Source organism: Phocoena sinus, chromosome 19 (assembly GCF_008692025.1).
Source record: "Phocoena sinus isolate mPhoSin1 chromosome 19, mPhoSin1.pri, whole genome shotgun sequence".
In the NCBI taxonomy this organism is placed as follows: domain Eukaryota; kingdom Metazoa; phylum Chordata; class Mammalia; order Artiodactyla; family Phocoenidae; genus Phocoena; species Phocoena sinus.
In genome coordinates, this window is record NC_045781.1 from 5513447 (window position 1) to 5526888 (window position 13442).

A 13442-nucleotide genomic window follows, 5' to 3' on the forward strand; every position below is an offset into this window, starting at 1 on the left:
CCGCGTCTCTCTCTTTCTCCTTACATCAACCCCCCCCCAATATGGGTCTGCTCCTCTCCCCCCTCTTCTCTCTCCCCCTTCCTGCTCTCCCAGCCTCCTTCCCCTCCCTCGGCTTCGGGCTCTCCACCCACCCACCCACCCACTGGGGAGAGAAGGGTGAATCAGACCCAGATCTGCCCTTGCAGACGGAGCTCACAGTCTTACGGAGGAGACAGACCCAGACGGAGACAGTTCCAATTCAGGGCGGTCGGGGTTTGACAGAGGGAGGACCCAGCGTCTGTGGGAGGAAAGGACCTCCAGGGAAGGCCGTGGTTGTGACCTCCAAGACCTGGGAGAAGTTAGATCTGAATTGTTGAGAGAGAGAGGGAGAGAGAGACAGCAGTAAGGGCGTTCCAGGCAGAGGGCACAGCTCAAGCGGAGACCCAAAGGCAGGAAACCAGGGGCCATTCTGGGGGAAGGGCAGGCAGTCAGGTCTGACGGGAGCCCAGGAGCCTGGAAGAGGAGGCCGAGGTGGTGGGCGGGGCCAGGTTCCTCCTCGCTCGGAAGGCCGGGCTGGGAACTTTCCCGTGAGGGTGACGCGGATCCTTGGAGGGCTGTGAGCAAGGGGAGGGACAGGGTCAGAGCTGGGTGTCAGAAAGACCCCTCTGAGGGCCGTGGGGGACGAGATGAGGGGAGAGACTACTGGAGGCTGGGAGGCTGGGGAGGAGGACGCTTGATCAGGGGCTGGGACCCTGGGGACCCAGAGGAGGTGGTGGGGCAGAGAATGTGAGGGGCGTGATGGAAGAGGTGAAGAAGATACAACAACCGGAAGTCTGGCCCTGAAACTGAGGGGACAGGAGTTGTTCCAGATGGGGAGCCAAGAGGAAGGAGGGAGGACAGGAGAGGGAAGATGCTGTGTGCAGCTTGGGACCTTGTCGACATTAAAGGCCAGAGGACATTTAGGGAAGACATGTGGTGGGTATAGCGTTCTGGAGCTCAGACAGTGAAAAATGCAGGTTCCTCCCGCCCTGTCCCTGGCCACCCACTTCTCTCTGGGGACAGCTCATGCTTACCAGTTTCTTGTGTATCTTTCCAGAGAAAGTCTATACATTTACACACATATATTATACCACCCCGCCTTGTCCCCAGGTGCGATCATATTATTCTATACTTTGCTTTTTTTTTTTAACACTATATCCTGAAGGTCCTCCTATATCTACACAGCTTATAGAGGTACCTCGTTCATTTTAGCGGCTGTATAGTATTCCATTGTATAAATTTATTCAGCCCTACTTATTCAATCAATTAGGAGAGGTTTTTTTTTTACATAAAGAAACTAATGCTTATGAATATTCAAATTACTGGGCTTTTTAAAGAACTGATTTCTTACAATGCTCGTAAGCTGCTGAACCCAGATATTTGATAAATACTTCTAGGGCCTTTAAGTTTTGTCATTAATTACTAATGATAGGAATAATAATGATGCAACCATACCTTTTATTGAATGTCTACTTAGGGACAAGCCCTGGGCTGGGTATTTGTTATACGTTATGTCATTCAGTTAACACAGCAGTCTTATTTTTAGGAACTGTTTTATCTTCATGTAAGGATGAGGGAACTGAGTTCTGAATAGTGAGTTACCCAAGCTCACAAAGTGAATGGCAGAGCTAGGATTCGAACCCACGCCTCTCTGGCTCCAAGTTCTATGCCCTTTCTTTGGAGATGGGCTGCCTCTGGGAAAATGTGCAGCTCACCTGGGATTGCTCTCCAGCACAGGTTGGACTTGTCAAGCACACAAATTCACGTTTGATAAAAGGACCTTTTGTCACACCCTGTACCTTGATTTGGTATCCAGAATTACTGTTAGTCTACACTCACCCCAGATACCCTGCAGTCAGGTCAGGATAGTAACCACGTCACCCTACTGTCTCCTGGTACTGGCCCTGATCCCATTGTATTTTTTTTTTTTTCTCTCTCTCTCTCTCTTTTTTTTTTTTTTTTTTGGCTGCACCATGTAGCATGTGGGATCTTAGTTCCCCTGCCAGGAATCGAACCCCCGCCCCCTGCAATGGAAATGCAGTGTCTTCACCACTGGACTGCCAGGGAAGTGGTCCCCCCACCCCGCCCTCCGCCATTTTGCTGTAATTCTCGATGTCTGGGTCTGTTTCTGAGAATTCAATGAGGGCACCATTGAGGTCTGAGTCATCTCTGTTCTCAGTATCACTCAGCATAGGATGTGGCTCAGAGCAGAGACTCAGGAAAATGTTTGCTAAATGAATGAATGGATGGCTCGATGAAAAGCAAATGGTTTATGGATTAGTCTGGGACCTGCTTAAGCCTCTGGGATGAAAGAACATAATTCCCATTAGTTCCTGAAACATAAGGCCTCCATTACCATTGGTTAGTGACTCACAGGAACCACTGTTTCCATCATTCTTTGATATACAGGGTTCACAAATCCCTTGGCACCTAAGACTTAGCGACTGCAATTCCCACAAATCCCTGAGACTCAGGATCCATCTTTCCCATCAGCCCCTGAGACTCAGGATCCACTATTCCCATCAGCCCCTGAGACTCAGGATCACTATTCCCATAAACCCCTGGGACTCAGGATTCACCATTCCTTCCCATCAGCCCCTGAGCCTCGGGATCCACCACTCCCATCTGACATTTGCACACAAGTACTACAGTTCTTGTCAGACCTTGGTACCCAACATCCATAATTTCCATCCCCTTAAGATACAGGTAGACCACCATTCCCATCAACTCCTGAGACACAAGTTCCACCTTTCCTATTATCCTTCAGAACAGCAAGCCAATGGAAAATAGAAACACCCCACCCTTCATAAGGCCATCCCCAAATTCCTGGAACAGGAACTGTTAGCCAAAAAGACATTTCAACCTGCCCTGAAGTAGGTCTGGATCAAGGACTCATTTATTAATGCTGTAGAAAAGGGGGCACCAGGTTATGAAGAACTTCCAAGTAGCAGAGTATCCTTCCGCGGGAGGAATCAACCCCCAACCGGACATCATCCTACAGCACTGTCAGAGAGTGCTGCCATGTGAGGGTTAAACTCCAAACTCAAGACAATCCCCTGCAGCACCACTTAATCCCCGCAGGTGCAGGTGCGGTAATCCTCAGACTGGCAGAGCACAAAAATACCAGAGGATCCAAACGCAACAGATACTCCCATCGTGCCATTAAATAATCCCAAGTGGCAGTTTGCCCTGGTGGACTTGCAGGAATTGGGGACAGGGCCACCTTTCCTTAGTGTGTGTGGTGGTGGTGGGTGGGACGAAGATGACAGATCTTACTCCTGCTATTAACCCTTTCCTGGATTGGGGGGTTGGTGTGATTTTTGAGGGAGGGTTTCTGCACAGCCTAACTCTTTCCGCTTAGGGCCGTGCCTTCTAGTCATCTGGTGAAAGCCTTCAGCCGCTCCACTCTACACATCTCAGCAAAACGGAGCGAAGGTGGTTCTGAGGTTCAAGGAGACTGGAGTGGGAGTGGGTACCGTTTTTTCAAGCCATCCACTTCCCCTTCCTCTGGTAATAGAGCCTGTCTTTCCTGTGAGACACCCACTCCAGGTGACTCTAACAAGAATATTCTAGCAAAACGCCCTTCCTCCCTCCCCCAAAACACATAGCTTGGGCATGTGACCCAATACGGGCTGAACAGAACATTCATTCATCTGTGATCCCCCAACAGAGCTGATTAGAATCTAAGATTTTATTTTTCATCTTTTGAAAAAGTTTTATTTTCATTTTTATTTTATTTTATTTTTAAAATTTGTTTAAATTTACTTTATTTTATTTCATTTTTTTGGCTGTGCCATGCGGCATGTGGAGTCTTAGTTCCCTGACCAGGGATTTGAACCTGTGTCCCCTGCACTGGGAATGCGGAGTCTTAAGCACTGGACCGCCAGGGAAGTCCCTATTTTTTATTTTTATTATTATATATTTTTCTGCGGTACGCGGGCTTCTCACCGTTGTGGCCTGTCCCATTGCGGAGCACAGGCTCACGACGTGCAGGCTCAGCGGCCATGGCTCACGGGCCCAGCCGCTCCGCGGCATGTGGGATCCTCCCGGACCGGGGCAAGAACCTGTGTCCCCTGCATCGGCAGGCGCACTCTCAACCACTGCGCCACCAGGGAAGCCCCTATTTTTATTTTTTAAATTTTATTGAAGTATAGTCAATTTACAATGTCGTGTTAGTTTCAGGTATACAGCACAGTGATTCAATTATATCTTTTCCCTCGTAGGTTATTACAAAATATTGAATTCAGTTCCCCGTGCTATACAGTAGGTCCCTGTTGTTTATCAAGTTTATATGTAGGGGTGTGTATGTGTTAATCCCAACCCCCTAATTTATCCCTCCCCTTTCCCCTTTGGTAACTATGAGTTTGTTTTCTATGTCTATGGGTCTCTTTCCGTTTTATAAATAAATCTATTTGTATCACTTTTTTAGATTCCACCTGTAAGTGATATTATATAATGTTTGTCTCTGTCTGACTTATTTCACTTAGTATGATAATCTCTAGGTCCATCCATGTTGCTGCAAATGGCATTATTTCATTCTTTTTTATGCCTGAGTAGTATTCCATTGTGTGTGTGTGTGTGTGTGTGTGTGTGTGTGTGTGTACCACATCTTTGTCCATTTATCTGTCGATGGACACTTATGTTGCTTCCACGTGTTGGCTATTGTAAATAGTGCTACTAGGAACACTGGGGCAGAGTCTCTCTATTAACACAATTATAATTGCTCCTGAAGTACCAGGGAAGGAAGCTAGACAGGAAATTGAAAAAAGCAGTGTAAAAGTGAGAAATGAAAATACAAGATTGTCATCTTTTACAGATGATAGGATCCCCTACGTAGAAAACCCAAGAGAATTTACAGAAAAACAGAACTCATTATCAAGTTCTTTGACTTGGCAAGATATAAGCTATATACACTAATCAAGATCTGATAAAGAAACAACAAGTAAAATTAGATCCCTATCTCACACCATACACAATGTCACTCCAGATAGAACAAAAATAATTTTCCATTGGTCCTTTCTTAATGGATGAAAGTTATTGACTTTTATAAATTCATTAATTGGATGCAAATGGGAGTGATTTTGTTCTCCCTCCGGGGGCGTTTGTCAAAGTCTGGAGACATTTTTGCTTGTCCTTACTGAGTGGGGGAGAGGGATGCTACTGGCATCTAGTGAGTGGAGGACAGAGATGCTGCAAAATATCCTACAGGACATTTTCCCTCTCCCCCCCACTAGAACAAGGGATTGTCCAGTTTCAAATATCAATAGTGTTAAAGTTGAAAAACTGTGGTATAACTTGACACCTTAATGTGTCATCATATGCTTCTAATAGATTTCCAGTTACTTTTTGAATGTTCTAGGTATATAATCACACTAATTGCAAATAAGGATACATCCTTCCCAGTATTTAAACCTCTTATTTGCTTCTGTTTTATAATTGCATTTAGCTAGCTCTCTCAGAACAACGAAGGTGTGCAAATATAGTTTGCACTGAGCAGTGAACTATATTTCTCTGTTTGGGAATTCCATCGTTGGGGGAGGTTCTACTTCCCACCACCAAGAACTTGAAGGCTAGATACTTGCTTTCCCTGAAACCTAGTGTACACGTGTCTGAATGAACTGAGAGTTTATAGAGACGTCATGAAGGGTCCTGTGCTCCCTCTGACGGCCTTGGCACTGAACGAGGCTGTCCCTCGGCAAACTTGGCGATGATTCTCCTTCCATCGTTTCCTTGGGTTTTGACCCATTTTCTAAACTTGGAACTAAAGCTTTCTCATCCTATCTGTCAGCTGCCCAATGTCCTATGAATGAATTCCCTTTTTGCTTAAGTTAACCCAAATTGGTTTCCTTCACAACCAAGAACCCCACGGTTAGAATGTTAAATAATAATTGTGACAGTCAGTGGGAGCTTATTGTCTCGTTCCTGACTTAGTTGGAAATAGTCTCTCGTCTGCACACATTCATTAATCTATTCATAAAACACATATTGAAATTCATGAGTTCACTCCTTTATCTCTAGTTCCAACCCAATACCACTTGGGTCATTCTGGTTTTCTGCCTTCCCATATGTGTAAATCCCTTCTCTGAGAAAGAGAAATCTGTTCCCCTTAGCCATAATGTGTTTACTTATTTGATTAGTTCCTCTTTTTTTTTTTTTTCTTTTTCTCTTTTTGGCTGCCGCATGGCATGTGGGATCTTAGTTCCCCGACCAGGGGTTGAACCTGTGCTCCCTGCAGTGAAAGCTTGGAGTCCTAACCACTGGACCACCAGGGAATTCCCTTGATTAGTTCCTCTGAGTGTAACTAGTTCCGCATCTCAGCCACTATTCCTTCCCAGTGCGGTGGTCCTTATCCTGCTTGGCTTCCCTTCCCCTACTGGGATGTCCCCACCCAACCCTGACGCTCTCAACGCAAATGCTCTCCTCGCCTAGGTGAGGTTCTGACATTTCTCTCTGACGTTCTTGGGTAGACACTCTCCTCACTCTGCTTGAGACACTGCATTTCAGGTCACCTCTCTGCACAGGTATCTACCTTGCTCTGCCACACCTGAGCTCTACTGATCAGAAGAGGAAGAGAAGTGGGGGGAGAATCAAGATGACACAGTAGTAGGATGTAGAGCTCACCTCCCTCCACAAATACATCAGAAATACATCTACAGGAACTTCCCTGGAGGTCCAGTGGTTAAGAATCCGCCTGCCAAAGGGCTTCCCTGGTGGCGCAGTGGTTGAGAGTCCGCCTGCCGATGCAGGGGACACGGGTTCGTGCCCCGGTCCGGGAAGATCCCACATGCCGCGGAGCGGCTGGGCCCGTGAGCCATGGCCGCTGAGCCTGCGCGTCCGGAGCCTGTGCTCCACAACGAGAGAGGCCACAACAGTGAGAGGCCCGTATACCGCCAAAAAAGAATCCACCTGCCAATTCAGGGGACACGGGTTCGAGCCCTGGTCTGGGAAGATTCCACATGCCGTGGACCAACTAATCCTGTGAGCCGCAACTACTGAGCCTGCGCTCTAGAGCCTGCGAACCACAACTACTGAAGCCCATGTGCCTAGAGCCTGTGCTCTGCAACAAAGAGAAGCCACCGCAATGAGAGGTCCGTGCACCACATAGCTCCCACTCGCTGCAGCTAGAGAAAGCCCGCATGTAGCAATGAAGACCCGACATAGCCCCCCAAAAAAAAAAAAAAAAATTATGAGTCTGGAGTTCTGCAAAGAGGGCTAGGATGAAGATATACCTAGATATACATTTGGGAGTTGTCAATATTTGATAGTATTTAAAGCCTTCGGACTAGATGAGGTTGCTTTGGAAATGAGTAAAGACTGAAAAGAGAAATCCCAGGGTAGGTCAATACAGTGTTTTACATAGAAGCATTTAGCTTGTTTTTGGTTTTATGTGACTTGATAGGTAGGTAGGTAAATAGAATTCTAGATTAAGAAAATAATTCCATATAAGGGGATTTTTGTTGTAAATGATACCTGAGTTTTAATAGCTCCCTTTCAGCATGTAACACAGTGATATGCATAGTCTTCTTTGATCTATTTAAATGAAAATTTATTTTAATAGATATTCGAATATTCAGTCATGTCAGTATTCCTAGGTAATATCCATTTGGCCATGATTTATATATATATATATATATATATATATATATATATATATATGTGTGTGTGTGTGTGTGATCCCACGGCTTGCGGGATTTCAGTTCCCTGACCAGGCACTGAACCTGGGCCTCTGCAGTGAAAGCCTGGAATTCTAACCACTAGGCCACCAGGGAACTCCCCATGGTATATATATATATATATATATATATATATATTTTTTTTTTTTTTTTTAATTAACTTTTGGCTGCACTGGGTCTTTGTTGCTGTGCACAGGCCTTCTCTAGTTGTGGGAATAGGGGGCTACTCTTCACTGTGGTGCGCAGGCCCCTCACTGCGGCGGCCTCTCCCGTTGCAGAGCACGGGCTCCAGGCACGTGGGCTTCAGCAGTTGTGGCACGTGGACTCAGTAGTTGTGGCTCGCGGGCTCTAGAGCGCAGGCTCAGTAGTTGTGGCGCACGGGCCCAGTGGCTCCGCGGCACGTGGGATCCTCCCGGACCAGGGCCCGAACCCGTGTCCCCTGCATTGGCAGGCGGACTCTCAACCACTGCGCCACCAGGGAAGCCCTATATTTTTAATTTACTGGAGTTTTCTATTGCTAGTTATCTATTTTGGAATTTCCCCATCAATCTTCAAAAGGGAGATTCATCTGTAGTTAACGCTTTCCATGTTACCATATTAGGTTTTTATATTTCATGATGCTGGCTCTATACAGATCATTGGGAAACCTTTCTTTCTTTTTTCTTTCTTCCTCCCTCCCTCCCTCCCTCCCTCGCTCTTGCTCTCTTTCTTTCTCTCTTTTTTCTTTCTTTCTTCCTTCCTTCCTCCCTCCCTCTCGCCCTCTCTCTCTCTCACTCTCTCTCTGTCTCATTCTCTCTTTCTTTCTTTCTTTCATCCTTTCTTTCTTTCTTTTCTTGGCTGTGCCTTGCAGCATGTGGGAGCTTAGTTCCCCGACCAGGGCTGGAATTGGCGCCCTCTGCAGTGGAAGCACAGGCTCTTAAGCACTGGACCGCCCGGGAAGTCCCCAACTTTTCATTTTTATCTTTAGTTTACCTTGAATCAGCATTGCCTGTTTGTAGATAGTTTGAAATAATCTAATGATTCTGTCAGTTCATCTTATAGTTACTAATTTATTTAATATGTTCATCTCTTCTGGAGAATCTTTGAAATTTACATGTTCCTGAAAAATCATCCATTTATCCCCAATTTTCTAGTTATTAACAATGAATTGAACAAAGAGTTCTCCGAGTAATTATGTTCCTCCAGAGCTAGCCCCTGTCTTCTCATCATTTTCACGCTTGGCCCGTTCCCCCGCATCCTGTGTGATTGTCCCAACCCTGGAGTCTACGCCACTGGTTTTTATTTTCTGTGTGCCAAATATTGTATTTTATTCTCCTAAGTCCATTTTAATTTTTAATTGTCATTGTTTTTCCTTAATTATTTCCCCTAGGTTTTCTGGTTCTGTTTTTTTTTTCTCTAGTTCTCTTTTGATTTTGGTGTCTTATCATTGCTTATATCTAAAAAGAAAATTTTCTTTAATTTCCAATAAGTGGGAAGCTGTTACAGCCTACCATTTTTTGTTTGATACAGTTAATCGATTAAAATACTCTCTAATTTTTTCATGCTATATTCCTTTTATATTTTATTATTTGTAAAAGGTGGAGAGAGGGTGGGGGAAAGATGAATCGGGAGTTTGGGAGTAGCAGATGCAAACTCTTATGTACAGAATGGATAACCAACAAGGTCCTACTGTATAGCACAGGGAATTATATTCAGTATCCTGTAATAAACCATAATGGAAAAGAATAGGAAACAGAATGTATATATATGTATAACTGAATCACTTTGCTGTACAGTAGAAATTAACACAACATTGTAAATCAACTATACCTCAATAAAATAAATTTCTAAAGAATTTTGTCAAAAGTGTTTTGGAAGAAATTGGAGATCTTGGTCTCTCCTTGAATTTACCAGTCAAGCTTGCTGAGTGAGCCTTGCCCAGCAGGGGGCGGTCTTAGACTTTGATTGTTTTCCTACCTCAGCTTGAGCAAATCCACTCTTGAGGAATGAAGTTAGAGAGTAAGCCTCTGGCTGGAGGAACTTTTGTTTCATGGGTCAGTGCATCTATTTTCCCAGGAGATACAAAATTAAGTCCCTACAGTAGAAAAACAGGTATAAAAGTGAGTGCAGGGACTTCCTTCGTGGTCCAGCGGTAAAGAATCCGCCTTCCAGTGCTGGGGATGCTGGTTCGATCCCTGGTCAGGGAACGAAGATCCCACATGCCACGGGGAAACTAAGCCCGCGCACTACATCTACTGAGCTCACACGCCTTCAACGAGAGAGTCCGCGAGCCCGCGTGCCTGCGTGCCGCAAAAACTGCAGAGCCCATGAGCTCTGGGGCCCGGGCACCACAACTAGAGAGAGAAAACCCAAAAGCCACAACTAGAGAGAAGCCCGCGGGCCGCAACGAAGACCAGACGCAGTGGGAAAAAAATAAAGAAAATAAATAATTTTAAAAATATATATTAAAAAAGTGAGTGCAGGAGGCCTGGGGTTAGAAAAACAACAGGACAAGTATACTGACAAATGGTACCTGAACTCTGGCCTCCGTGCAGGGGAGTCCACAGCAGGGGAGAATGCAGCAAAATAAAACGGGGCAGCTCCCGCTCAGCCCCAGCTGATTTCTGTAGCATGGGAATGCCGGATATTTAAATTTTTCAAGAGACGTTAGCCATTCAGACTGTTGCGAGATATCTCCAAGTGTTAAACGGTGACTGATGAATTAAAACAGTTTTTAAAACGTGTATGTAAACTAAATACAAACTATGATCTAGATTTATTTTTTTTTTTTTTTTTTTTTTTTGGTGAGTAGCCCTGGATTCACTGTACTTACGTAACATGGGCTTTCAGTTATATTAAGTAGTGAAATACTGAACACGTTTACTCTAAGGTCAAGAAAAAGACAAGGATGTCTATTCCAACCACTTCTATTCAACATTGTAATGAAATTACTAGAGGGTGCAATGAAACAGGAAAAGGAATAAAAGGCATAGTGATTGGAAAGAGAGAAGCAAAACATCATTGTTTCCAATGGCAAGACAGTGTACAGAGAAAACACAAAATACGCAAGTGAGGGAACTCCCTGGCGGTCCAGTGGTTAGCACTCTGAGCTTTCACGGCCATGGGCCCGGGTTCAGTGTCTGGTCAGGGAACTAAGATCCCTCAAGCTGCGTGCCGTGGCCAAAAACCAAAAAGAAAAACAAACAAACAAAATATACGAGCGAACTATTGGAATTAGTAGGTAATTTAGCAGAGTAGCTGTAACCAAAATCAATACACAGAAATAACTTCTATATCCATATTAGCAACAGCAGAAAATTAAATTAAAAATACAATATCTTTTTAAAAAGAATGAAAATCCACAATATATCTAAAAGTAAAACTAACAAATAGTTTCAAGACTGTTACTCTGAAGACTGGAAAATGTTGCTGAGAGAAATTAAAGAAACCCTAAATAAGAGATATAGCGTGCTCATGAATTAGAATATTCAATATTTTATAAAAGTCAATACTTCCCCAACCCAGGACCCGACGAGCTGAGGGATTTTCTCTCCTGGACCCACATCTCAGTGTTGCAGGGGAGGCGTTAGTTTGCTGTCAGTCAGACAGACCAGGAATTCTTCATTTCTGTTAATGGTGTTTTTGATTCCTAGCATTTCATTTTGATTCTATCTGAGAGCTTCCATCTCTCTGCTGCATTACCATCTGTTTTTGCATGCTGTCTAGTTTTTTTTTCTTTTAGAACTTTTAACATAGCAATCATGGCTATTTTAAATTCCCTGTGTGATAATTTCAACATCTGGGTCATTTCAGGGTCTTGTTCAGATGCTTGGTTTGTCTCTTTAGACTGTAGTAGTGGTGGTGTTATAATAGACAGTTTTTTGTTTTTTGTTGTTGTTGTTGTTTTTTTGTGGTACACGGGCCTCTCACTGTTGTGGCCTCTCCCTTTGCGGAGCACAGCCTCCGGACGCGCAGGCCCAGCAGCCATGGCTCACGGGCCCAGCTGCTCCGCGGCATGTGGGATCTTCCCGGACCGGGGCACGAACCCGTGTCCCCTGCATCGGCAGGCGGACTCTCAACCACTGCACCACCAGGGAAGCCCAATAGACAGTTTTTTACAGCAGTTTTAGGTTCACAGCAAAGCTGAGCAGAAAGTGAAGAGAAAGATCTCAGTTGTAACTTTCTGGATTTTCCAGTCTCTCTAGATTTTAGGGTGGTGGCTTGCTCTGTGATCTCAGTTCTCTGATGGGTCTGAGAAAAATCATTGATTCCCAGTTTGTTCACATTTTTCTCATTGTAAGAATGAGATGGACAACTTCCAAAAAATTTTAATGTTAGGAATGAAACCGAAGCCCTCTTGCTGTGTCATTTTTGTTCTCTTTCTGCGTGTGTGTCATATTTTTGTTGGAGGCTGGGCCTATCACATCTGCACGTTGGGAACATGGTTTCCCTAAACTTAACCTCTGAAATATGTTAAAAATGTTAAGTTCCTCAAATCCAGCAGGGGGAGCCCTTGAACTTTGGTTTCTTCCCCTTTCTCAAGGAGCGCTTGACCTTGGCTAAGTCCAGTTAGAGACACCTTACAGCTTGTGGGATTTTTGTTTGGTAGGTTCAGGGCCTCCCAGATCAAATCTCTACGTGGACAAGACAGCTATGGTAAATGAGTGAAGTAGACTAGTGTAAGGAAGACAACTGGGCACGTGTTCTGACAAATGGTACCTGGATTTGGCTTTAGTGGAGGGATGCAATAGTGCATGCTGGGGAGTATAGCAAAGTAAAGGAGATCATTTATTGTTCAGCCTCGGCTGACGGCTACTCTGTGAGAATATCAGACCTTCCGATTTTTTCAAGAAGGCTTTCATGTTATGGTGAGATATTTCCCAATGTTTAAATATTCTACGTTTTTTAGTTAGAATATTTCCAAACTGTTTCAGCCAAATGAAACACAAATATGAGATAGACCTTGACTGTTCACCAGAAGCCAACTCAGAGCCAGGTCTTCAGAGGTGCCCCGTTTTTTCCTCAGCCCTGGAGTCACTGCTGCTCAAGTGTGGATGTCATCTTTCCCATGGTTGACATCCTTGCTAAATGGAGCCCTGCATAATTTCCTCCCCACTCTTTAACTTCACTACATCATGCCATGTCCTCAGACAGTGCTTACGCCTTTGTTCTTGGTTCTCCTTCTGTCCTCCTTCAATTATGTCCAAATTGTCGTATTACAGATCGATATCCTCAGGGATTTTAACATCATGCATGGTACGAAACGAGGTCCTCCAAATCTTGCAGCCCTCCAGGATTTTATTATTTATTTATTTATTTATAATTTTTTTTTTTTTTTTTTTTTTGCGGTACGCGGGCCTCTCACTGTTGTGGCCTCTCCCGTTGCGGAGCACAGGCTCCGGACGTGCAGGCTCAGCGGCCATGGCTCACGGGCCCAGCCGCTCCGCGGCACGTGGGATCTTCCCGGACCGGGGCACGAACCCGTGTCCCCTGCATCGGCAGGCGGACTCTCAACCACTGCGCCACCAGGGAAGCCCCCCTCCAGGATTTTAATATCGGGAGAATATAACTGAAGTTCCCATGCCAAAAAAGTACAGGAAATGCAAGACTGCGAGCCCTGCATCTTATTTGAGAGGATTTCTATGGATGACGTCATTCTTCTAATTACCATCTGCAGCCATGTCCTTTCTCCCAATATGGGAACTTCTTTCTTGCATTCTCCAGCACTATGAATCCAATGGGATTATGTGTAACGTACTTAAAGTTTGGGGA